Below are 23,889 nucleotides of genomic sequence, written 5' to 3'. Positions count from 1 at the left end.
TTTTTCTTTCTGCTCCCTCTTCATTTTTTAAAATAGCAACCTGTCCTTGATTTATGGGGGAAAAATATCTTGAACTCTCTTAGGATTCTAATTCCTTTAAAAAAGTCCTCTTGATTGTTTTCTGAATTGATAATGGGGAATATTCCCTGGTGGCTCAGATGGTAAAGCATCTGCCTACAATGTGGGAGACCCAGGTTCAATCCCTGGGTTGGGAAGACCCTCTAGAGAAGGAAATGGCAACCCACTCCAGTACTCTTGCCTGGAAAATCCCATGGATGGAGGAGCCTGGTAAGCTGTAGTCCATGGGGCCCCAAAGAGTCGGACACGACTTAGTGACTTCACTTTCATTAGTGATGTATGTATTGGTGTGTATCATGCTAATTAATAAACTTAAATATTTAAATTATTTAATAGATTCAAAAGATTGTTTATACCAGGGAATGAATGAATGAATGAAGTCACTCAGTTGTGTCTGACACTTTGCAACCCCATGGACTGTAGCCAGCCAGGCTCCTCTGTCCATGGGATTTACCAGGCAAGAGTACTGGAGTGGGTTGCCATTTCCTTGTCCGGGGGATCTTCCCAACCCAGGGATCGAACCCACGTCCTCCCGCATTGCAGGCAGACGCTTTACTGTCTGAGCAACCAGGGAAGGTCTTATACCAGGTAAGGTATAGGTAAATAAACATTCATGTGCACACCATCCTAGTTAAGAAATAGTTCATTAGACCAGCAGGGTGCCCTTCTCTGATTACATCCACATTATATAGATATAAAATTATATATATATAAATCACAAGTTTTATATATGCATATTTTTTATAATTAGTGTGTGTGTTTTAAAATTTTATACAAATTGAATAATGCTGTATGTATTTGGGATGTTTTGGTTTATCATTGTTTTTGAATTTCCATTGTGTAAATGTAAATACTAGTTTTATTGTTGCTTGTTGGAAAAATTTCCTTTTTCCCCCTCCTATAGCAGGCGCCTAAATCTCTCTTCTATATGTCTGAAATCCAAAAAGCTCTGAAAATGTGTGTGTGCACACACACACACACACAAGTAACTTACTTTGTGAACAAAGTTAACTTGCATTGATACGATGCTATTTGTAATCTTTGTCGATCTCATTTAATGTGAATATTTAATACAATATGTTTTACTGTAGAAATTCTAGGAGTAGCATTGCATTGCTGGGAATTAAAGATACTTGCATCTTCAACAATACTGGATAATGCTAGGTTATTTTCTAAAGAGTATTGTATCAGTATTTACTCCCTCCAGTAATGTAGAGGTTTTCATTACTTAGCACTTTTATTAAACTTCAGAAGTTTTTGCTGGGGAGTATAAAATATCACTTTTTAGTTTTCAATTTTTTGATTTTTGCTAATGAGTTTGAGCATCTTTTACTGTGCTGGTTAACGTGTTCTTCCCTCATCTGAGATTCTATTCATGTCTTTTGCCCATGTTTGTACTAGGTTTCTTTTTTTTTTAATATATATTTTTTTATTGGGGTAGAGTTGCTTTACAGTGTTGTGTTGGTTTCTGCTGTACAGCGTTATGAATCGGCTCTGGGTACACATAGATTCCCTCCCTCTTCAGCCTCCCTCCCTCTCCCCCATCCCACTCCTCTAAGTTGTCACAGCCACAGGATTGAGTTCCTTGTTTTAAGCAACTTCCTACAAGTTATGTGTTTTACACATGGCAGTGTGTATGCTTCAGTGCTGCTCTCTCAGTCTGTCCCGCCCTCTCCTTCCTCTGCTGTGTTCACAAGTCCATTGTCTACATTGGTAACGTGTATTTTTCAACGCTCTCAGTTCATCAGACCCTCTCCTTTCCAGACTGTGTCCACAAGTCTGTTCTATACGTCTGTGTCTCTGTTTCTGCCCTGAGTATAGGTTCATCAGTACCGTTTTTTTCTAGGTCCCATATATATGCATTGATATACAGTATTTGTTTTTCTCCTCCTGACTTTCTTCATTCTGTATAATAGGCTCAAGGTTCATCTACATCAGTTCAGCTGACTCAAATTCGTTCCCTTTTATGGCTCAGTTTTTAAAAAAAATTTCCTCCTGATTTGTAGTAGTTCCACGATTGAATCTATCTATACTTTCTAGACTAGTTTCTTAGTCTGACAGCACCATCACATAGTTTTAATTACTTTAACAGCTCCCATAAAAACACACTTCTACTGCTCTAGGGCATATGTAAGTAAGCAGAGCACAGCAAGAAATAGAACATGACTGGCATCCATTCCCGTGAGTCCTTTCCCAGTGACTAACCTCCTCCTCCTCAGAAGATACCTACTGGCCAGACCTGAACATCTTACACTAGTTTTGCTTGTTTTTTGAATCTTATTTAAATGGACCTGTATAGTGTAGTGTATATTTTTTGTGTCTCATTTTTTCTTCTCAGTTTTGTTTGCGAGATTCATCCGTATTGTTGTATACAGTTGTAGTTTTTTGTTAATTTCCTTCCGCTAGCAAAGTAATAGAGTTCCAGTTGCTTCTTGTGCTTTCTCATCCATCCTTTTAATTTTAGACATTTTGGTGGATGTTCACTGGTTTTCATTTGAATTCCGTAATGATTAACTATGTTAAGCCCTTTTTAATACACCTTTTGGTCTTTTGTGGGGTGGCTTGCTAAGTCTTTTCCCATTTTTGTATTGGGCCATCTGTCTTTTTCATACTGATTTGTAGGAGTTTATTAACGTATCCCAGATACTAGGGCTTGTATGTTGTATTTTGCAAATATCTTCTCAGTTTTCCCAGCCCTATAAGTGTATTTAAAGATCTGTTTGATTTCTTAACTTCCCCATTGCCCCCTTTCCTTTGGCAGGTATCTCCAGGGGAAAAGAGGCATCAAATATTAGATTCCATATTCTAGGCTTCCCTTCTTTCCACAGTCTTGGCCTTCCAGGTTCTTACTGCCTTTGTTGTGCTTCTTGCCTTCCAACAATTTATTTTTTCTTAAATTATGTTCAGTTTTAAAGTTTTCATAGAGTTGGTATGAAACCATCTAGTCAGTCATTGAGGGACACAGAAGTAGGCCAAGTCCTCCTGCCTTGTAGCTCCTCAAAACTTCTTGGTGGTTTGCTCCTCCATATAATTTTAGGATCAGTTTTTAAAGTTCTGTAGATACGTGCACAGCTGTTGGGGTTTTGATGGGAAATGCATTGAATTTGTAAACCAATTTGAAGGAAACTGACATTTTGTTATTGTTTCTTAAGCATGAACGTGGCAATATTCATTCACTTAGGTCTTTTACAGTCTAATTCAATAAAGTTTTTATAATTTTCTTCTAACAGTTTCAAAAAACGATTGCAAGTATTTTGTTAGATTTATTTCTAGGTGCCTTATTTTTGTGTCAAATCAGTAACGGTATCTTTAAAAATTATATTTTCTACCTTGCTGGTGTAAAGAAGTACAATTTGACTTTGTATAATGGACTTGGTATTGTTCTAATTGTGATAAATTGTATATAGAATTCTTTTGGATTTTCTGCGTAGACAGATCTGTGAATAATGACCTCTTTGTTTCCTCCTTTCCAATTCTTATGCTTTTTTTTTTCTTCTTTCTTTTTCTTGTCTTAATGTGCTGGCTAGGATCTCCAGTACAATGTTGAATAGAAGCGGTGATGGGGGCATCCTGATCTTGTTCCTGATTTTAAAGGGAATGCTTTCAGAGTTTCACAGTTAAGTATGATGCTTGCTGTAGGTTTATTGTAGATAATCTTTTCAGGTTAAGGATGTTCCTTCCTATTGCAAGTTTGCTAATTGAAAAGAAAAATGAATGGATGTTGAATTTTATCACAAACTTTTTCTGCATCTTTTGAGAGGGTCTTATGTTTTTCTTCTGTTAACCTATTAACGTGATGAAATACACTGATTTGTTTTCTAATATTTAAACCAAATTTGTGTTTCGAATATTAAGTCTACCCTGGTCTGTCCCTTTTTTCCATTATTGGACTCAGTTTGAATATAGTTAACGTACGATTTTGGCTTTAATAATGAGTAATATTTCCTTATAATTAAGAAAGTATATATACTTTTCCTCTTTCTTTTGGAGGAGTTTATGTGAGATTAGAAAGATTTGTTTCTTGAGTGTTTGGTAGAACTTCCTTGTAGAATTGGGACACATCTTAATCACTGACTCAATTGCTTTGGTTACAGGATTGCTCGTATTTTCAATTTTCAAACTGATTTTGGTAGGTTATACTTTAATAGAAAGTTGTCCATTTCATCCACATTCTTGAGTTTATGGCAGATTTGTAGTTAATGTCCTTTTAATCTTTTTTTTAGTGCTGCCTTTTTCTTGCTTAGTTTTAAAAGCTAAAAATGCCAATTAAAAAAAAAAAAACCCTTTCAGATAATCAAGTTTCTGTCTTTTATATGCTCTTTAACGTATCCTTTCCCTCCTTAATTTCTGTTCTTTATTTCTGTTGGGTTTATTTCTGTTTTTCTAATTTCTTAAGTTGGATGACTTGCTTATTAATTTTCAGCATTTTAATAGACATTTAAGATCATGAATAGCTATGTATTTGCTTTCCCTGAATCACACAAGGGATGAATTCTTAATTTATGAGTTCTTTAACACTTTTATTTGCAGAGGACTTGCCTGGTGGTCCTGTGGCTAAGACTCCAAAGCTCCCAATGCAGAGAGCCCGGGTCTCTCCCTGGTCGGGTAACTAGATCCTGCATGCCCCAAGTAAAGATCCCATGTCCTGCAGCTAAGACTTGGTGCAAATAAATAAATAAAAATATTTTAAAAGTTTTATTTCTAAACATGCTGGCATTCTTTTAGTTAATTTGGTCATTGATTTGTGTTGTGGCTAGGTAGTGTGATCTATGGGGATACAGTCCTTGGAAATCTGTTGAGACTTTTTGAATTTGGAGAGTTTTTTTGTATTTGAAAACAGTGTATTTTCTAGTTGTTGGTGAAAAATTTTATATGTGTCTAGTATTAGACTTGTTAATTCTATTGTTAGAATCTTATATCTTTGTTTTTTAAGAGTAGATGTTATTCTTCTGCTAGAATTATTTTTCAATTTTCTTTGTAGTTTATATCAGCTTTTTAAAAGACATTTTATAATTGTTACTGGTACATGAAAATTTGAATTTATCATATTGCTGTTGAATTGAAACTTTTACTCTCTGTAGTTCCTCTTTATATCTAATAATGCTTTTTCAGTTACATACTGTTGTTTGATATTAACATACCTATTATTTATTTATTTATTTTTAGGCCATCTTATTCTGCCTGATTTTTAAAATTTCCCCTCCTACATTTTTGTGTTCTTTTATTTTAGTTTTATCTCTTATGAATGTCGTGGTATTGAATTAAAAAATTAATCTGCTGTAATAATGTTGGTCTTTATACTTTAAATTTTTTATTAAGATAATTGTTAATTCGCTGACAGTTGTCAGAAGGAATACAGAGGCAACAGAGACATCTGTGTCCTCTTTATCCAGGTACCCCGTTGATAATGCCTTGCTAAACTGTAGTACAATAGCACAGTCAGGGTATTGACATTGACACAAGGTACAGACCATTTCCATCACCACAAGCATCACTCATATTATTGTTTTTATAGCCACACCTATTTCCTTTCCATCCCCTTAATCTCTAGTTCCTTTGCCTTTCCATACAAATTTTAGAATAACCTCATGTATATCTATAAAACGCTTTGGTGAGACTCGGGTAGGAATTGTCTTAAATCTGTGACTTGACATAGGGAAAATCGATTTTGTTGTTTTGTTCCTTGTTCCAGTGCACAAGGGATCCATTTATTTAGCACTTTTTAGACTTCTTTCCGGAGAAGGCAATGGCACCCCACTCCAGTACTCTTGCCTGGAAAATCCCATGGCCGGAGGAGCCTGGTAGGCTGCAGTCCATGGGGTCGCAAAGAGTCGAACACGACTGAGCGACTTCACTTTCACTTTTCTCTCTCACGCATTGGAGAAGGAAACGGCAACCCACTCCAGTGTTCTTGCCTGGAGAATCCTAGGGATGGCGGAGCCTGGTGGGCTGCCGTCTATGGGGTAGCAGCAGACTTCTTTCATTAGTGTTTTGTAGTTAACAGCATACAAGACCTGTATGTGTTTTGTTATAGTTTTGACTGTACATATTTTCATTTTCTTTGGAGTGATTATAAATAGTATTGTGTGTTCTACTTGTTTCCGCATATTCTTTGTTAGTATATAGAGGTGTGATTGTATTTGTGTGTTGGCTTTTGTATCCTGTGACCTTGATGGACTCAATTATTAATTCTCTCTCTGTCTCTAAACAGTTAAAAATTTTTTTATTATTTATTTGTTTGGCTGTGTCAAGTCTTAGCAGTGGCACTGGGGATCTTTCACAGTGGTGCACAGACTCTCTAGTTGTAGCACATGTGGGCTCAGCAGTTGTAACGTGGGCTTGGTTGCTCCATGTCATGTGGGATCTTAGTTCCCTGACCAGGTATCAGACCTGTGTCCCCTGCATTGTAGGGTGGATTCTTAACCACTGGAACCACGAGAGAAATCCCCAGTTATTAATTCTAGTAATTGTTTTGCATACTCCTTGGAATCTGCCAGTACAGGCAGTTTTGTTTTTTTCTTTCATTCGCTGTGTCTTTTCTTTTGTTGGTCTCATTCCACTAGCTAGAACTTCCAGCACATCCTTGCCTCATTCCCAGTCTTAGGGAGAAGCATTCATTTTTTTCCACCATGAGCTATAGTTTTTTTTGTAGGTGCTTTTTGTCAAGGTGAGGTGGTTCTCCTGTATTCCTTTTTTTCTGAGAATTTTTATCATGAGTGGTTGTTGAATTTGTCACATGCTTTTTTCTTCATTGATACACACACACACATATATGTATAATCATGTGATTTTACTTAAGCTGTTAGTATGGTGTACTTCTGTGATTTCAGACATTGAGCTGACTGTTTATTCCGGGAATAAACACTTCACTTGGCCTTAGTATTCTTTTTATATATTGCTGAAATCTGTTTGCTAATACTTGAAGATTTTAGCATCTACAGTTGTGAAGGATGTTGGTTTTATTTTCATTTTTTGTATTGATTTTGTTTGGTTTTGTTATCAGTCTGTTACAACTTCATAAAATAAATTTGGAAATCTCTGATATTGTTTTCCAGAAGTAATTATGTAGAATTGGTACTGATTCTTATTTAAATGTTGAGTAGAATTCTCTGGTAAAATGATCTGGGTGTGGTAATTTTTTTTTTTTTAATTATTTTTTTAAATTAAGAGCTAAATTTCCTAATTAGATGGAGTAGTCAAATTATCTATTTCATATTGGGTGAATTTTGATAGTTTGTATTTTTCAAGGAATTGATCCATTTCAACTCAGTTGACAAATTCATGTGTGTAGAGTTGTTCTTAGTATTCCCATATTTTTGATGCTGTGATTTCTGTAGTGATATCCCTTAATGGCTATTTTAATTGGGAAGTATTTCATTTTCATTTGTTGGGATTATTGATATATTTGTATTTATTTCTACACCTTTAGTTTGAGCATGTTTCTTTTTCTGCATTTTGTTTCCTCATCTGTTTTCTTGCTGTCTTTTTTTTTCTCTTTTTCATGTTTCTCCATTTTACTAGTTGTGAAATACATTTTTTTTTTTTTTGCTTTCTCACAAACTCTTGGAGTTTAATTAATTTTCTCTTGAAACTTTATATATAAATCTAAAATTACTGTATTTTTCTTCCTTTGCTGTAGAATGTTTTAAACTGCTTACCACGTCTACCAACATTCAGGCATGCCATCTTGCCCAGCACTTTTGTCTTGTCTTAGCCTCACATGTTTCATACTATAATTTTATCCAGTAAATGTTTGTTTAGGTTATTTCCCTCCCTCCCCGGGTTTGTCAGTTTCCTTGCTTATCCTGCTTTCATAATACGCATTCCTTTAGATTACTGTGGTTCAGCCATGGTGGGCTTTTACTTTCTGTTCAGTGTGTTGCTACTGCTGCTAAGTCACTTCAGTTGTGTCCGACTCTGTGCAACCCCATAGACGGCAGCCCACCAGGCTCCCCCATCCCTGGGCTTCTCCAGGCAAGAACACTGGAGTGGGTTGCCATTTCCTTCTCCAGTGCATGAAAGTGAAAAGTGAAAGTGATGTATCTGTTTTTTAATATGCTGTCTAGGTTTGTCATAGCTTTTCTTCCAAGGAGTATGCTGCTTTTAATTTGGTGGCTGCAGTCACCGTCCATAGTGACTTTGGAGTTCAGGAAAATAAGGTTTGTCGCTCTTTCTATTGTTGCCCATCTATTTGCCATGAAGTGATTGATGGGACTGGATGCCATGATCTTAGTGTTTTGAATGCTGAGTCTTAAGCCAGCTTTTCCAGTCTTCTCTTTCACCTTCATCAAGAGGCTCTTTAGTTTCCCTTTGTTCTCTGCCATAAGGGTGGGTGTAAAGCAGCGGAGACAACTCACAGCATCAACAGTCATTTAACCCAGGAACTGCTAGCGAACGTATGACGCAGGGATGATTCCACAAGTTTCGCAAAGGAAACGAGAGCGGAGACAACTCACAGCATCAACAGTCATTTAACCCAGGAACTGCTAGCGAACGTATGACGCAGGGATGATTCCACAAGTTTCGCAAAGGAAACGAGAGCCTTGAAGTTGAGGAGTGCAGTGGCTGGCCATTAGAAGTTGACAGTGACCAACTGAGAGCAGTCCTCAAAGCTGATCCTCTTACAACTATGCAAGAAGTTGCTGAAGAACTCAGCATCGACCATTCTCTGGTTGTTCAGCACTTGAAGCAAGCTGGAAAGGTGAAAAAGCTCATTAAGTGGGCGCCTCGTGGGCTGACCACAAATCAAAAAAGAAGTCATCATTTTGAAGTGTCATCTTCTCTTATCCTACTCAACAACAACGAACCATTTCTCGATCGGACTGTGACGTGCAACGGAAAGTGGATTTTGTACAACAACTGGTGATGTCCAGCTCAGTGGTTGGACCAAGAAGAAGCTCCAAAGCACATCCTGAGCCAAACTTCTACCCAAAACAGGTCCTGGTCACTGTCTGGTGGTCTGCTGCTAGGCTGATCCTCTAGAGCTTTCTGAATCCCAGTGAAACCATTACATCTGAGAAGTGTGCTCAGCAAATTGTTGAGATGTGCCGAAAACTGCAGCTCCTGCAGCCAGCATTGGTCAAGAGATTGAGCCCAATTCTTCTCCATGGCAGTGCACAACCAGCATTTCAGAATTTGAATGAATTGGGGACCAAGTTTTGCCTCATTCACCGTATTCACCTGCCCTCTCGCCGATCGACTATCACTTCTTCAAGCATCTCGACCACTTTTTGCAGGCAAAGTGTTTCCACAACCAACAGGAGGCAGAAGATGCTTTCCAAGGGATCGTCCAATTCTGAAGCAGGGTTTTTTTGCTAGAAGAATAAACAAACATTTCTTGTAGGTAAAATGTGTTGATTGTAACAATTCCTATTTTGATTAATAAAGATGTGTTTGAGCCTAGTTATAATGATTTGAAATTCATAGTCCAAACCACGTTTACTTTTGTATCAACCAGAGATCAAATTGCCAACATCCGCTGGATCATGGAAAAAGCAAGAGAGTTCCAGAAAAACATCTATTTCTGCTTTATTGACTATGCCAAAGCCTTTGACTGTGTGGATCACAATAAACTGTGGAAAATTCTGAAAGAGATGGGAATACAAGAACACCTGATCTGCCTCTTGAGAAACCTGTATGCAGGTCAGGAAGCAATAGTTAGTACTGGACATGGAACAACAGACTGGTTCCAAATAGGAAAAGGAGTATGTCAAGGCTGTATATTGTCACCCTGCTTATTTAACTTCTATGCAGAGTACATCATGAGAAACACTGGACTGGAAGAAACGCAAGCTGGAATCAAGATTGCCGGGAGTAATATCAATCACCTCAGATATGCAGATGACACCACCCTTATGGCAGAAAGTGAAGAGGAACTCAAAAGCCTCTTGATGAAAGTGAAAGTGGAGAGTGAAAAAGTTGGCTTAAAGCTCAACATTCAGAAAATGAAGATCATGGCATTCAGTCCCATCACTTCATGGGAAATAGATGGGGAAACAGTGGAAATAGTGGCAGACTTTATTTTTTGGGGCTCCAAAATCACTACAGATGGTGACTGCAGCCATGAAATTAAAAGATGCTTGCTTCTTGGAAGGAAAGTGATGACCAACCTAGATAGCCAACCTAGATAGCATATTCAAAAGCAGAGGCATTACTTTGCCAACAAAGGTCCGTCTAGTCAAGGCTATGGTTTTTCCTGTGGTCATGTATGGATGTGAGAGTTGGACTGTGAGGACTGTGAAGAAGGCTGAGCGCCGAAGAATTGATGCTTTTGAACTGTGGTGTTGGAGAAGACTCTTGAGAGTCCTTTGGACTGCAAGGAGATCCAACCAGTCCATTCTGAAGGAGATCAGCCCTGGGATTTCTTTGGAAGGAATGATGCTAAAGCTGAATCTCCAGTCCTTTGGGCACCTCATGCGAAGAGTTGACTCATTGGAAAAGACTCTGATGCTGGGAGGGATTGGGGGCAGGAGGAGAAGGGGACGACAGAGGATGAGATGGCTGGATGGCATCACTGACTCGATGGACGTGAGTCTGAGTGAACTCCGGGAGTTGGTGATGGACAGGGAGGCCTGGCGTGCTGCGATTCATGGGGTCGCAAAGAGTCGGACACGACTGAACGACTGAACTGAACTGAACTGAATAGCATTTGTCTAGCTAATCACATGCATTTTTTTGAGCCGGTAAATCTTTTTGTATTGTTTTTCTTCTTACCTTATCCACTTTCAGAATACTAATGAGTTGGTTTCCCAATGTTTTCTAAAGGAGATCAGTGAGTTTTTTAAAGTACCATTATGTACAAATGATTTTTCATATACTTGATATTTGAATCTGATGCAGTGTTAGACTTTTTGCTGCTCACGTCAGCTTGTCCTGGGCTGCTGAGTTGTTTTGTGTCCTTCTGACAGGATTTCAGTAGTCCTTGATAATTTGTTTTCTGCATAGGCTGTTCTAGGCATGTCTTGTGCATTTTCAGACTTGCAGTTAGACATTTCCCCAAGGAGCCTGAGCTTTTTTTTTTTTTTTTTGGTGGGAAATGATATTTAGATCACAATCTCTTTATCCTAGATTCAAACAAATGACTTTTTTTTTTTTGTTCTAATGAATATAGAATACTTTCAGGTTAATAGAAAACTTGAATAGATAGTGCCATGTACCCCACCAGTTTGCCCTTGTCATGCAAACTTTTTATTACGGAGACTTTCTAGGTGACAAAGGTAGAGAATTCTCTGTGTATTCCATACCTTGTATTATCAACTTGGGTCTTTTTTCATGTTGCCCGGTTGTGTCTGTTTGTACTGCAGTATGCCAGGCCTCCCTGTCCCTCACTATCTCCCAGAGTTTGCCCAAGTTCATGTCCATTGCATCGGTGATATCACCCAGCTATCGGATTCTCTGACGCCCTCTTCTCCTTCTGCTTTCAGTCTTTCCCAGCATCAGAGACTTTTCCAGTGAGTTGGCTGTTCATGTCAGGTGACCAGAACACTGGAGCTTCAGCATCAGTCCTTCCAATGAATATTCAGGGTTGATTTTCTTTAAGATTAACTGGTTTGATGTCTTTGCTGTCCAAGGGACTCTCAGGTGTCTTCTCCAGCAGGACAGTTCGAAGACATCAATTCTTTGGCACTCTGCCTTCTTTACGGTCCAGCTCTCACCACTGTATTTGACCACTGGGAAGACCAGAGCCTTAACTGTAGGCAGTGTGATGTCTCTGTTCTTCAGCACACTGTCTAGGTTTGTCATAGCTTTCCTGCCAAAAGCATCGTGTATGTCCTCATCTACTCTCCCCAAATGATTTTAACAGAAATTCCGTGTACTTTATAGAAGTTTTATCTGTAAATATTTCAGTATGTGAAGTCATTTTAACCAAGTAATTTATTGAATTTATCTTAAACCATTTTTATTTTCCTAGATTAAATTATATTTTAGGTACTTTGAGGCTTTTATGTCTGTGCTCATAGGAAACATTACTGTGTTACCAAAAGATGCCTTATCATCTGTCTTTGGAGATGACATAATGGGTGGTATCCTAGATCCCTGTTTCATCAGCTTTTCTCCGAAATTTTGGTTGGATGCGTGGACTCACCTGCTGAAGTTTGAAATACAGTAATATTTTAAAAGTTTGTGTTTTGTGTTCAGTAATTTTTTCCATGTTTGTTTTCTAGCGTGTATTTGATTTTCTGATTCTTAAGCTCTTGAATAGTTTAAGGAAGAAATTCCATTTTTCCCTTGAAGAGGTAGAGGAATTTATTTACTAAGCTATGTTTTCTAGGCAGATAATTTTGGAAGTAGAGCAGGACAAAGATAATACTCCTTGAATCAGATTGAGTAACATATTTTTCTAGGAAATAACTTTGTCTTTAAGTTAGACTAAAGGAACATTTCATGCAAAGATCAGCTCGATAAAGGACAGAAATGGTATGGACCTAACAGAAGCAGAAGATATTAAGAAGAGATGGCAAGAATACACAGAAGAACTGTACAAAAAAGATCTTCACGACCCAGATAATCACGATGGTGTGATCACTGACCTAGAGCCAGACATCCTGGAATGTGAAGTTAAGTGGGCCTTAGAAAGCATCACTACAAACAAAGCTAGTGGAGGTGATGGAATTCCAGTGGAGCTATTTCAAATCCTGAAAGATGATGCTGTGAAAGTGCTGCACTCAATATGCCAGCACATTTGGAAAACTCAGCAGTGGCCATGGGTCTGGAAAAGGTCAGTTTTCATTCCAATCCCAAAGAAAGGCAATGCCAAAGAATGCTCAAACTACCGCACAATTGCACTCATCTCACACGCTAGTAAAGTAATGCTCAAGATTCTCCAAGCCAGGCTTCAGCAATATGTGAACTGTGAACTTCGTGATGTTCAAGCTGGTTTTAGAAAAGGCAGAGGAACCAGAGATCAAATTGCCAACATCCGCTGGATCATGGAAAAAGCAAGAAAGTTCCAGAAAAACATCTATTTCTGCTTTATTGACTATGCCAAAGCCTTTGACTGTGTGGATCACAATAAACTGTGGAAAATTCTGAAAGAGATGGGAATACCAGACCACCTGATCTGCCTCTTGAGAAATCTGTATGCAGGTCAGGAAGCAACAGTTAGAACTGGACATGGAACAACAGACTGGTTCCAGATAGGAAAAGGAGTTCGTCAAGGCTGTATATTGTCACCCTGTTTATTTAACTTATATGCAGAGTACATCATGACAAACGCTGGACTGGAAGAAACACAAGCTGGAATCAAGATTGCTGGGAGTAATATCAATCACCTCAGATATGCAGATGACACCACCCTTATGGCAGAAAGTGAAGAGGAACTCAAAAGCCTCTTGATGAAAGTGAAAGTGGAGAGTGAAAAAGTTGGCTTAAAGCTCAACATTCAGAAAATGAAGATCATGGCATTCAGTCCCATCACTTCATGGGAAATAGATGGGGAAACAGTGGAAATAGTGGCAGACTTTATTTTTTGGGGCTCCAAAATCACTACAGATGGTGACTGCAGCCATGAAATTAAAAGATGCTTGCTTCTTGGAAGGAAAGTGATGACCAACCTAGATAGCCAACCTAGATAGCATATTCAAAAGCAGAGGCATTACTTTGCCAACAAAGGTCCGTCTAGTCAAGGCTATGGTTTTTCCTGTGGTCATGTATGGATGTGAGAGTTGGACTGTGAGGACTGTGAAGAAGGCTGAGCGCCGAAGAATTGATGCTTTTGAACTGTGGTGTTGGAGAAGACTCTTGAGAGTCCTTTGGACTGCAAGGAGATCCAACCAGTCCATTCTGAAGGAGATCAGCCCTGGGATTTCTTTGGAAGGAATGATGCTAAAGCTGAATCTCCAGTCCTTTGGGCACCTCATGCGAAGAGTTGACTCATTGGAAAAGACTCTGATGCTGGGAGGGATTGGGGGCAGGAGGAGAAGGGGACGACAGAGGATGAGATGGCTGGATGGCATCACTGACTCGATGGACGTGAGTCTGAGTGAACTCCGGGAGTTGGTGATGGACAGGGAGGCCTGGCGTGCTGCGATTCATGGGGTCGCAAAGAGTCGGACACGACTGAACGACTGAACTGAACTGAACTGAATAGCATTTGTCTAGCTAATCACATGCATTTTTTTGAGCCGGTAAATCTTTTTGTATTGTTTTTCTTCTTACCTTATCCACTTTCAGAATACTAATGAGTTGGTTTCCCAATGTTTTCTAAAGGAGATCAGTGAGTTTTTTAAAGTACCATTATGTACAAATGATTTTTCATATACTTGATATTTGAATCTGATGCAGTGTTAGACTTTTTGCTGCTCACGTCAGCTTGTCCTGGGCTGCTGAGTTGTTTTGTGTCCTTCTGACAGGATTTCAGTAGTCCTTGATAATTTGTTTTCTGCATAGGCTGTTCTAGGCATGTCTTGTGCATTTTCAGACTTGCAGTTAGACATTTCCCCAAGGAGCCTGAGCTTTTTTTTTTTTTTTTTGGTGGGAAATGATATTTAGATCACAATCTCTTTATCCTAGATTCAAACAAATGACTTTTTTTTTTTTGTTCTAATGAATATAGAATACTTTCAGGTTAATAGAAAACTTGAATAGATAGTGCCATGTACCCCACCAGTTTGCCCTTGTCATGCAAACTTTTTATTACGGAGACTTTCTAGGTGACAAAGGTAGAGAATTCTCTGTGTATTCCATACCTTGTATTATCAACTTGGGTCTTTTTTCATGTTGCCCGGTTGTGTCTGTTTGTACTGCAGTATGCCAGGCCTCCCTGTCCCTCACTATCTCCCAGAGTTTGCCCAAGTTCATGTCCATTGCATCGGTGATATCACCCAGCTATCGGATTCTCTGACGCCCTCTTCTCCTTCTGCTTTCAGTCTTTCCCAGCATCAGAGACTTTTCCAGTGAGTTGGCTGTTCATGTCAGGTGACCAGAACACTGGAGCTTCAGCATCAGTCCTTCCAATGAATATTCAGGGTTGATTTTCTTTAAGATTAACTGGTTTGATGTCTTTGCTGTCCAAGGGACTCTCAGGTGTCTTCTCCAGCAGGACAGTTCGAAGACATCAATTCTTTGGCACTCTGCCTTCTTTACGGTCCAGCTCTCACCACTGTATTTGACCACTGGGAAGACCAGAGCCTTAACTGTAGGCAGTGTGATGTCTCTGTTCTTCAGCACACTGTCTAGGTTTGTCATAGCTTTCCTGCCAAAAGCATCGTGTATGTCCTCATCTACTCTCCCCAAATGATTTTAACAGAAATTCCGTGTACTTTATAGAAGTTTTATCTGTAAATATTTCAGTATGTGAAGTCATTTTAACCAAGTAATTTATTGAATTTATCTTAAACCATTTTTATTTTCCTAGATTAAATTATATTTTAGGTACTTTGAGGCTTTTATGTCTGTGCTCATAGGAAACATTACTGTGTTACCAAAAGATGCCTTATCATCTGTCTTTGGAGATGACATAATGGGTGGTATCCTAGATCCCTGTTTCATCAGCTTTTCTCCGAAATTTTGGTTGGATGCGTGGACTCACCTGCTGAAGTTTGAAATACAGTAATATTTTAAAAGTTTGTGTTTTGTGTTCAGTAATTTTTTCCATGTTTGTTTTCTAGCGTGTATTTGATTTTCTGATTCTTAAGCTCTTGAATAGTTTAAGGAAGAAATTCCATTTTTCCCTTGAAGAGGTAGAGGAATTTATTTGCTAAGCTATGTTTTCTAGGCAGATAATTTTGGAAGTAGAGCAGGACAAAGATAATACTCCTTGAATCAGATTGAGTAACATATTTTTCTAGGAAATAACTTTGTCTTTAAGTTAGACTAAAGGAACATTTCATGCAAAGATCAGCTCGATAAAGGACAGAAATGGTATGGACCTAACAGAAGCAGAAGATATTAAGAAGAGATGGCAAGAATACACAGAAGAACTGTACAAAAAAGATCTTCACGACCCAGATAATCACGATGGTGTGATCACTGACCTAGAGCCAGACATCCTGGAATGTGAAGTTAAGTGGGCCTTAGAAAGCATCACTACAAACAAAGCTAGTGGAGGTGATGGAATTCCAGTGGAGCTATTTCAAATCCTGAAAGATGATGCTGTGAAAGTGCTGCACTCAACATGCCAGCACATTTGGAAAACTCAGCAGTGGCCATGGGTCTGGAAAAGGTCAGTTTTCATTCCAATCCCAAAGAAAGGCAATGCCAAAGAATGCTCAAACTACCGCACAATTGCACTCATCTCACACGCCAGTAAAGTAATGCTCAAGATTCTCCAAGCCAGGCTTCAGCAATATGTGAACTGTGAACTTCGTGATGTTCAAGCTGGTTTTAGAAAAGGCAGAGGAACCAGAGATCAAATTGCCAACATCCGCTGGATCATGGAAAAAGCAAGAAAGTTCCAGAAAAACATCTATTTCTGCTTTATTGACTATGCCAAAGCCTTTGACTGTGTGGCTCACAATAAACTGTGGAAAATTCTGAAAGAGATGGGAATACCAGACCACCTGATCTGCCTCTTGAGAAATCTGTATGCAGGTCAGGAAGCAACAGTTAGAACTGGACATGGAACAACAGACTGGTTCCAGATAGGAAAAGGAGTTCGTCAAGGCTGTATATTGTCACCCTGTTTATTTAACTTATATGCAGAGTACATCATGACAAACGCTGGACTGGAAGAAACACAAGCTGGAATCAAGATTGCTGGGAGTAATATCAATCACCTCAGATATGCAGATGACACCACCCTTATGGCAGAAAGTGAAGAGGAACTCAAAAGCCTCTTGATGAAAGTGAAAGTGGAGAGTGAAAAAGTTGGCTTAAAGCTCAACATTCAGAAAATGAAGATCATGGCATTCAGTCCCATCACTTCATGGGAAATAGATGGGGAAACAGTGGAAATAGTGGCAGACTTTATTTTTTGGGGCTCCAAAATCACTACAGATGGTGACTGCAGCCATGAAATTAAAAGATGCTTGCTTCTTGGAAGGAAAGTGATGACCAACCTAGATAGCCAACCTAGATAGCATATTCAAAAGCAGAGGCATTACTTTGCCAACAAAGGTCCGTCTAGTCAAGGCTATGGTTTTTCCTGTGGTCATGTATGGATGTGAGAGTTGGACTGTGAGGACTGTGAAGAAGGCTGAGCGCCGAAGAATTGATGCTTTTGAACTGTGGTGTTGGAGAAGACTCTTGAGAGTCCTTTGGACTGCAAGGAGATCCAACCAGTCCATTCTGAAGGAGATCAGCCCTGGGATTTCTTTGGAAGGAATGATGCTAAAGCTGAATCTCCAGTCCTTTGGGCACCTCATGCGAAGAGTTGACTCATTGGAAAAGACTCTGATGCTGGGAGGGATTGGGGGCAGGAGGAGAAGGGGACGACAGAGGATGAGATGGCTGGATGGCATCACTGACTCGATGGACGTGAGTCTGAGTGAACTCCGGGAGTTGGTGATGGACAGGGAGGCCTGGCGTGCTGCGATTCATGGGGTCGCAAAGAGTCGGACACGACTGAACGACTGAACTGAACTGAACTGAATAGCATTTGTCTAGCTAATCACATGCATTTTTTTGAGCCGGTAAATCTTTTTGTATTGTTTTTCTTCTTACCTTATCCACTTTCAGAATACTAATGAGTTGGTTTCCCAATGTTTTCTAAAGGAGATCAGTGAGTTTTTTAAAGTACCATTATGTACAAATGATTTTTCATATACTTGATATTTGAATCTGATGCAGTGTTAGACTTTTTGCTGCTCACGTCAGCTTGTCCTGGGCTGCTGAGTTGTTTTGTGTCCTTCTGACAGGATTTCAGTAGTCCTTGATAATTTGTTTTCTGCATAGGCTGTTCTAGGCATGTCTTGTGCATTTTCAGACTTGCAGTTAGACATTTCCCCAAGGAGCCTGAGCTTTTTTTTTTTTTTTTTGGTGGGAAATGATATTTAGATCACAATCTCTTTATCCTAGATTCAAACAAATGACTTTTTTTTTTTTGTTCTAATGAATATAGAATACTTTCAGGTTAATAGAAAACTTGAATAGATAGTGCCATGTACCCCACCAGTTTGCCCTTGTCATGCAAACTTTTTATTACGGAGACTTTCTAGGTGACAAAGGTAGAGAATTCTCTGTGTATTCCATACCTTGTATTATCAACTTGGGTCTTTTTTCATGTTGCCCGGTTGTGTCTGTTTGTACTGCAGTATGCCAGGCCTCCCTGTCCCTCACTATCTCCCAGAGTTTGCCCAAGTTCATGTCCATTGCATCGGTGATATCACCCAGCTATCGGATTCTCTGACGCCCTCTTCTCCTTCTGCTTTCAGTCTTTCCCAGCATCAGAGACTTTTCCAGTGAGTTGGCTGTTCATGTCAGGTGACCAGAACACTGGAGCTTCAGCATCAGTCCTTCCAATGAATATTCAGGGTTGATTTTCTTTAAGATTAACTGGTTTGATGTCTTTGCTGTCCAAGGGACTCTCAGGTGTCTTCTCCAGCAGGACAGTTCGAAGACATCAATTCTTTGGCACTCTGCCTTCTTTACGGTCCAGCTCTCACCACTGTATTTGACCACTGGGAAGACCAGAGCCTTAACTGTAGGCAGTGTGATGTCTCTGTTCTTCAGCACACTGTCTAGGTTTGTCATAGCTTTCCTGCCAAAAGCATCGTGTATGTCCTCATCTACTCTCCCCAAATGATTTTAACAGAAATTCCGTGTACTTTATAGAAGTTTTATCTGTAAATATTTCAGTATGTGAAGTCATTTTAACCAAGTAATTTATTGAATTTATCTTAAACCATTTTTATTTTCCTAGATTAAATTATATTTTAGGTACTTTGAGGCTTTTATGTCTGTGCTCATAGGAAACATTACTGTGTTACCAAAAGATGCCTTATCATCTGTCTTTGGAGATGACATAATGGGTGGTATCCTAGATCCCTGTTTCATCAGCTTTTCTCCGAAATTTTGGTTGGATGCGTGGACTCACCTGCTGAAGTTTGAAATACAGTAATATTTTAAAAGTTTGTGTTTTGTGTTCAGTAATTTTTTCCATGTTTGTTTTCTAGCGTGTATTTGATTTTCTGATTCTTAAGCTCTTGAATAGTTTAAGGAAGAAATTCCATTTTTCCCTTGAAGAGGTAGAGGAATTTATTTGCTAAGCTATGTTTTCTAGGCAGATAATTTTGGAAGTAGAGCAGGACAAAGATAATACTCCTTGAATCAGATTGAGTAACATATTTTTCTAGGAAATAACTTTGTCTTTAAGTTAGACTAAAGGAACATTTCATGCAAAGATCAGCTCGATAAAGGACAGAAATGGTATGGACCTAACAGAAGCAGAAGATATTAAGAAGAGATGGCAAGAATACACAGAAGAACTGTACAAAAAAGATCTTCACGACCCAGATAATCACGATGGTGTGATCACTGACCTAGAGCCAGACATCCTGGAATGTGAAGTTAAGTGGGCCTTAGAAAGCATCACTACAAACAAAGCTAGTGGAGGTGATGGAATTCCAGTGGAGCTATTTCAAATCCTGAAAGATGATGCTGTGAAAGTGCTGCACTCAACATGCCAGCACATTTGGAAAACTCAGCAGTGGCCATGGGTCTGGAAAAGGTCAGTTTTCATTCCAATCCCAAAGAAAGGCAATGCCAAAGAATGCTCAAACTACCGCACAATTGCACTCATCTCACACGCCAGTAAAGTAATGCTCAAGATTCTCCAAGCCAGGCTTCAGCAATATGTGAACTGTGAACTTCGTGATGTTCAAGCTGGTTTTAGAAAAGGCAGAGGAACCAGAGATCAAATTGCCAACATCCGCTGGATCATGGAAAAAGCAAGAAAGTTCCAGAAAAACATCTATTTCTGCTTTATTGACTATGCCAAAGCCTTTGACTGTGTGGCTCACAATAAACTGTGGAAAATTCTGAAAGAGATGGGAATACCAGACCACCTGATCTGCCTCTTGAGAAATCTGTATGCAGGTCAGGAAGCAACAGTTAGAACTGGACATGGAACAACAGACTGGTTCCAGATAGGAAAAGGAGTTCGTCAAGGCTGTATATTGTCACCCTGTTTATTTAACTTATATGCAGAGTACATCATGACAAACGCTGGACTGGAAGAAACACAAGCTGGAATCAAGATTGCTGGGAGTAATATCAATCACCTCAGATATGCAGATGACACCACCCTTATGGCAGAAAGTGAAGAGGAACTCAAAAGCCTCTTGATGAAAGTGAAAGTGGAGAGTGAAAAAGTTGGCTTAAAGCTCAACATTCAGAAAATGAAGATCATGGCATTCAGTCCCATCACTTCATGGGAAATAGATGGGGAAACAGTGGAAATAGTGGCAGACTTTATTTTTTGGGGCTCCAAAATCACTACAGATGGTGACTGCAGCCATGAAATTAAAAGATGCTTGCTTCTTGGAAGGAAAGTGATGACCAACCTAGATAGCCAACCTAGATAGCATATTCAAAAGCAGAGGCATTACTTTGCCAACAAAGGTCCGTCTAGTCAAGGCTATGGTTTTTCCTGTGGTCATGTATGGATGTGAGAGTTGGACTGTGAGGACTGTGAAGAAGGCTGAGCGCCGAAGAATTGATGCTTTTGAACTGTGGTGTTGGAGAAGACTCTTGAGAGTCCTTTGGACTGCAAGGAGATCCAACCAGTCCATTCTGAAGGAGATCAGCCCTGGGATTTCTTTGGAAGGAATGATGCTAAAGCTGAATCTCCAGTCCTTTGGGCACCTCATGCGAAGAGTTGACTCATTGGAAAAGACTCTGATGCTGGGAGGGATTGGGGGCAGGAGGAGAAGGGGACGACAGAGGATGAGATGGCTGGATGGCATCACTGACTCGATGGACGTGAGTCTGAGTGAACTCCGGGAGTTGGTGATGGACAGGGAGGCCTGGCGTGCTGCGATTCATGGGGTCGCAAAGAGTCGGACACGACTGAACGACTGAACTGAACTGAACTGAATAGCATTTGTCTAGCTAATCACATGCATTTTTTTGAGCCGGTAAATCTTTTTGTATTGTTTTTCTTCTTACCTTATCCACTTTCAGAATACTAATGAGTTGGTTTCCCAATGTTTTCTAAAGGAGATCAGTGAGTTTTTTAAAGTACCATTATGTACAAATGATTTTTCATATACTTGATATTTGAATCTGATGCAGTGTTAGACTTTTTGCTGCTCACGTCAGCTTGTCCTGGGCTGCTGAGTTGTTTTGTGTCCTTCTGACAGGATTTCAGTAGTCCTTGATAATTTGTTTTCTGCATAGGCTGTTCTAGGCATGTCTTGTGCATTTTCAGACTTGCAGTTAGACATTTCCCCAAGGAGCCTGAGCTTTTTTTTTTTTTTTTTTGGTGGGAAATGATATTTAGATCACAATCTCTTTATCCTAGATTCAAACAAATGACTTTTTTTTTTTTGTTCTAATGAATATAGAATACTTTCAGGTTAATAGAAAACTTGAATAGATAGTGCCATGTACCCCACCAGTTTGCCCTTGTCATGCAAACTTTTTATTACGGAGACTTTCTAGGTGACAAAGGTAGAGAATTCTCTGTGTATTCCATACCTTGTATTATCAACTTGGGTCTTTTTTCATGTTGCCCGGTTGTGTCTGTTTGTACTGCAGTATGCCAGGCCTCCCTGTCCCTCACTATCTCCCAGAGTTTGCCCAAGTTCATGTCCATTGCATCGGTGATATCACCCAGCTATCGGATTCTCTGACGCCCTCTTCTCCTTCTGCTTTCAGTCTTTCCCAGCATCAGAGACTTTTCCAGTGAGTTGGCTGTTCATGTCAGGTGACCAGAACACTGGAGCTTCAGCATCAGTCCTTCCAATGAATATTCAGGGTTGATTTTCTTTAAGATTAACTGGTTTGATGTCTTTGCTGTCCAAGGGACTCTCAGGTGTCTTCTCCAGCAGGACAGTTCGAAGACATCAATTCTTTGGCACTCTGCCTTCTTTACGGTCCAGCTCTCACCACTGTATTTGACCACTGGGAAGACCAGAGCCTTAACTGTAGGCAGTGTGATGTCTCTGTTCTTCAGCACACTGTCTAGGTTTGTCATAGCTTTCCTGCCAAAAGCATCGTGTATGTCCTCATCTACTCTCCCCAAATGATTTTAACAGAAATTCCGTGTACTTTATAGAAGTTTTATCTGTAAATATTTCAGTATGTGAAGTCATTTTAACCAAGTAATTTATTGAATTTATCTTAAACCATTTTTATTTTCCTAGATTAAATTATATTTTAGGTACTTTGAGGCTTTTATGTCTGTGCTCATAGGAAACATTACTGTGTTACCAAAAGATGCCTTATCATCTGTCTTTGGAGATGACATAATGGGTGGTATCCTAGATCCCTGTTTCATCAGCTTTTCTCCGAAATTTTGGTTGGATGCGTGGACTCACCTGCTGAAGTTTGAAATACAGTAATATTTTAAAAGTTTGTGTTTTGTGTTCAGTAATTTTTTCCATGTTTGTTTTCTAGCGTGTATTTGATTTTCTGATTCTTAAGCTCTTGAATAGTTTAAGGAAGAAATTCCATTTTTCCCTTGAAGAGGTAGAGGAATTTATTTGCTAAGCTATGTTTTCTAGGCAGATAATTTTGGAAGTAGAGCAGGACAAAGATAATACTCCTTGAATCAGATTGAGTAACATATTTTTCTAGGAAATAACTTTGTCTTTAAGTTAGACTAAAGGAACATTTCATGCAAAGATCAGCTCGATAAAGGACAGAAATGGTATGGACCTAACAGAAGCAGAAGATATTAAGAAGAGATGGCAAGAATACACAGAAGAACTGTACAAAAAAGATCTTCACGACCCAGATAATCACGATGGTGTGATCACTGACCTAGAGCCAGACATCCTGGAATGTGAAGTTAAGTGGGCCTTAGAAAGCATCACTACAAACAAAGCTAGTGGAGGTGATGGAATTCCAGTGGAGCTATTTCAAATCCTGAAAGATGATGCTGTGAAAGTGCTGCACTCAATATGCCAGCACATTTGGAAAACTCAGCAGTGGCCATGGGTCTGGAAAAGGTCAGTTTTCATTCCAATCCCAAAGAAAGGCAATGCCAAAGAATGCTCAAACTACCGCACAATTGCACTCATCTCACACGCCAGTAAAGTAATGCTCAAGATTCTCCAAGCCAGGCTTCAGCAATATGTGAACTGTGAACTTCGTGATGTTCAAGCTGGTTTTAGAAAAGGCAGAGGAACCAGAGATCAAATTGCCAACATCCGCTGGATCATGGAAAAAGCAAGAAAGTTCCAGAAAAACATCTATTTCTGCTTTATTGACTATGCCAAAGCCTTTGACTGTGTGGCTCACAATAAACTGTGGAAAATTCTGAAAGAGATGGGAATACCAGACCACCTGATCTGCCTCTTGAGAAATCTGTATGCAGGTCAGGAAGCAACAGTTAGAACTGGACACGGAACAACAGACTGGTTCCAGATAGGAAAAGGAGTTCGTCAAGGCTGTATATTGTCACCCTGTTTATTTAACTTATATGCAGAGTACATCATGACAAACGCTGGACTGGAAGAAACACAAGCTGGAATCAAGATTGCTGGGAGTAATATCAATCACCTCAGATATGCAGATGACACCACCCTTATGGCAGAAAGTGAAGAGGAACTCAAAAGCCTCTTGATGAAAGTGAAAGTGGAGAGTGAAAAAGTTGGCTTAAAGCTCAACATTCAGAAAACAAAGGTCATGGCATCCAGTCCCACCACTTCATGGGAAATAGATGGGGAAACAGTGGAAACAGTGTCAGACTTTATTTTAGGGGGCTCC

The 23,889-nt window shown here is 39.4% G+C and overlaps 1 protein-coding gene across 11 annotated transcripts in view; it reads left to right on the top strand.

The window, feature by feature from the left end:
- Nucleotides 1-23,889, top strand: part of PIAS2 (protein inhibitor of activated STAT 2) — a 116,999-nt gene that overhangs the window by 15,264 nt on the left and 77,846 nt on the right. Inside the window, exon 2 of one of the 11 annotated variants that reach the window (XM_070778998.1) lies at nt 3,606-3,694. The exons of 9 other annotated variants lie outside the window; for them this stretch is intronic. The gene's annotated coding sequence lies outside the window, so the exon portion shown is untranslated. Of the gene's footprint in view, nt 1-3,605; nt 3,695-4,664; nt 4,684-23,889 lie in introns of those variants that run through there. One more of the 11 variants, XM_070778999.1, reaches the window with a different exon arrangement.

This window comes from Bos indicus, chromosome 24 (genome assembly GCF_029378745.1).
Source record: "Bos indicus isolate NIAB-ARS_2022 breed Sahiwal x Tharparkar chromosome 24, NIAB-ARS_B.indTharparkar_mat_pri_1.0, whole genome shotgun sequence".
Classification (NCBI taxonomy): domain Eukaryota; kingdom Metazoa; phylum Chordata; class Mammalia; order Artiodactyla; family Bovidae; genus Bos; species Bos indicus.
The sequence above is the reverse complement of the archived record's forward strand: the minus strand, read 5'-3'. Positions and strand labels throughout refer to the sequence as shown.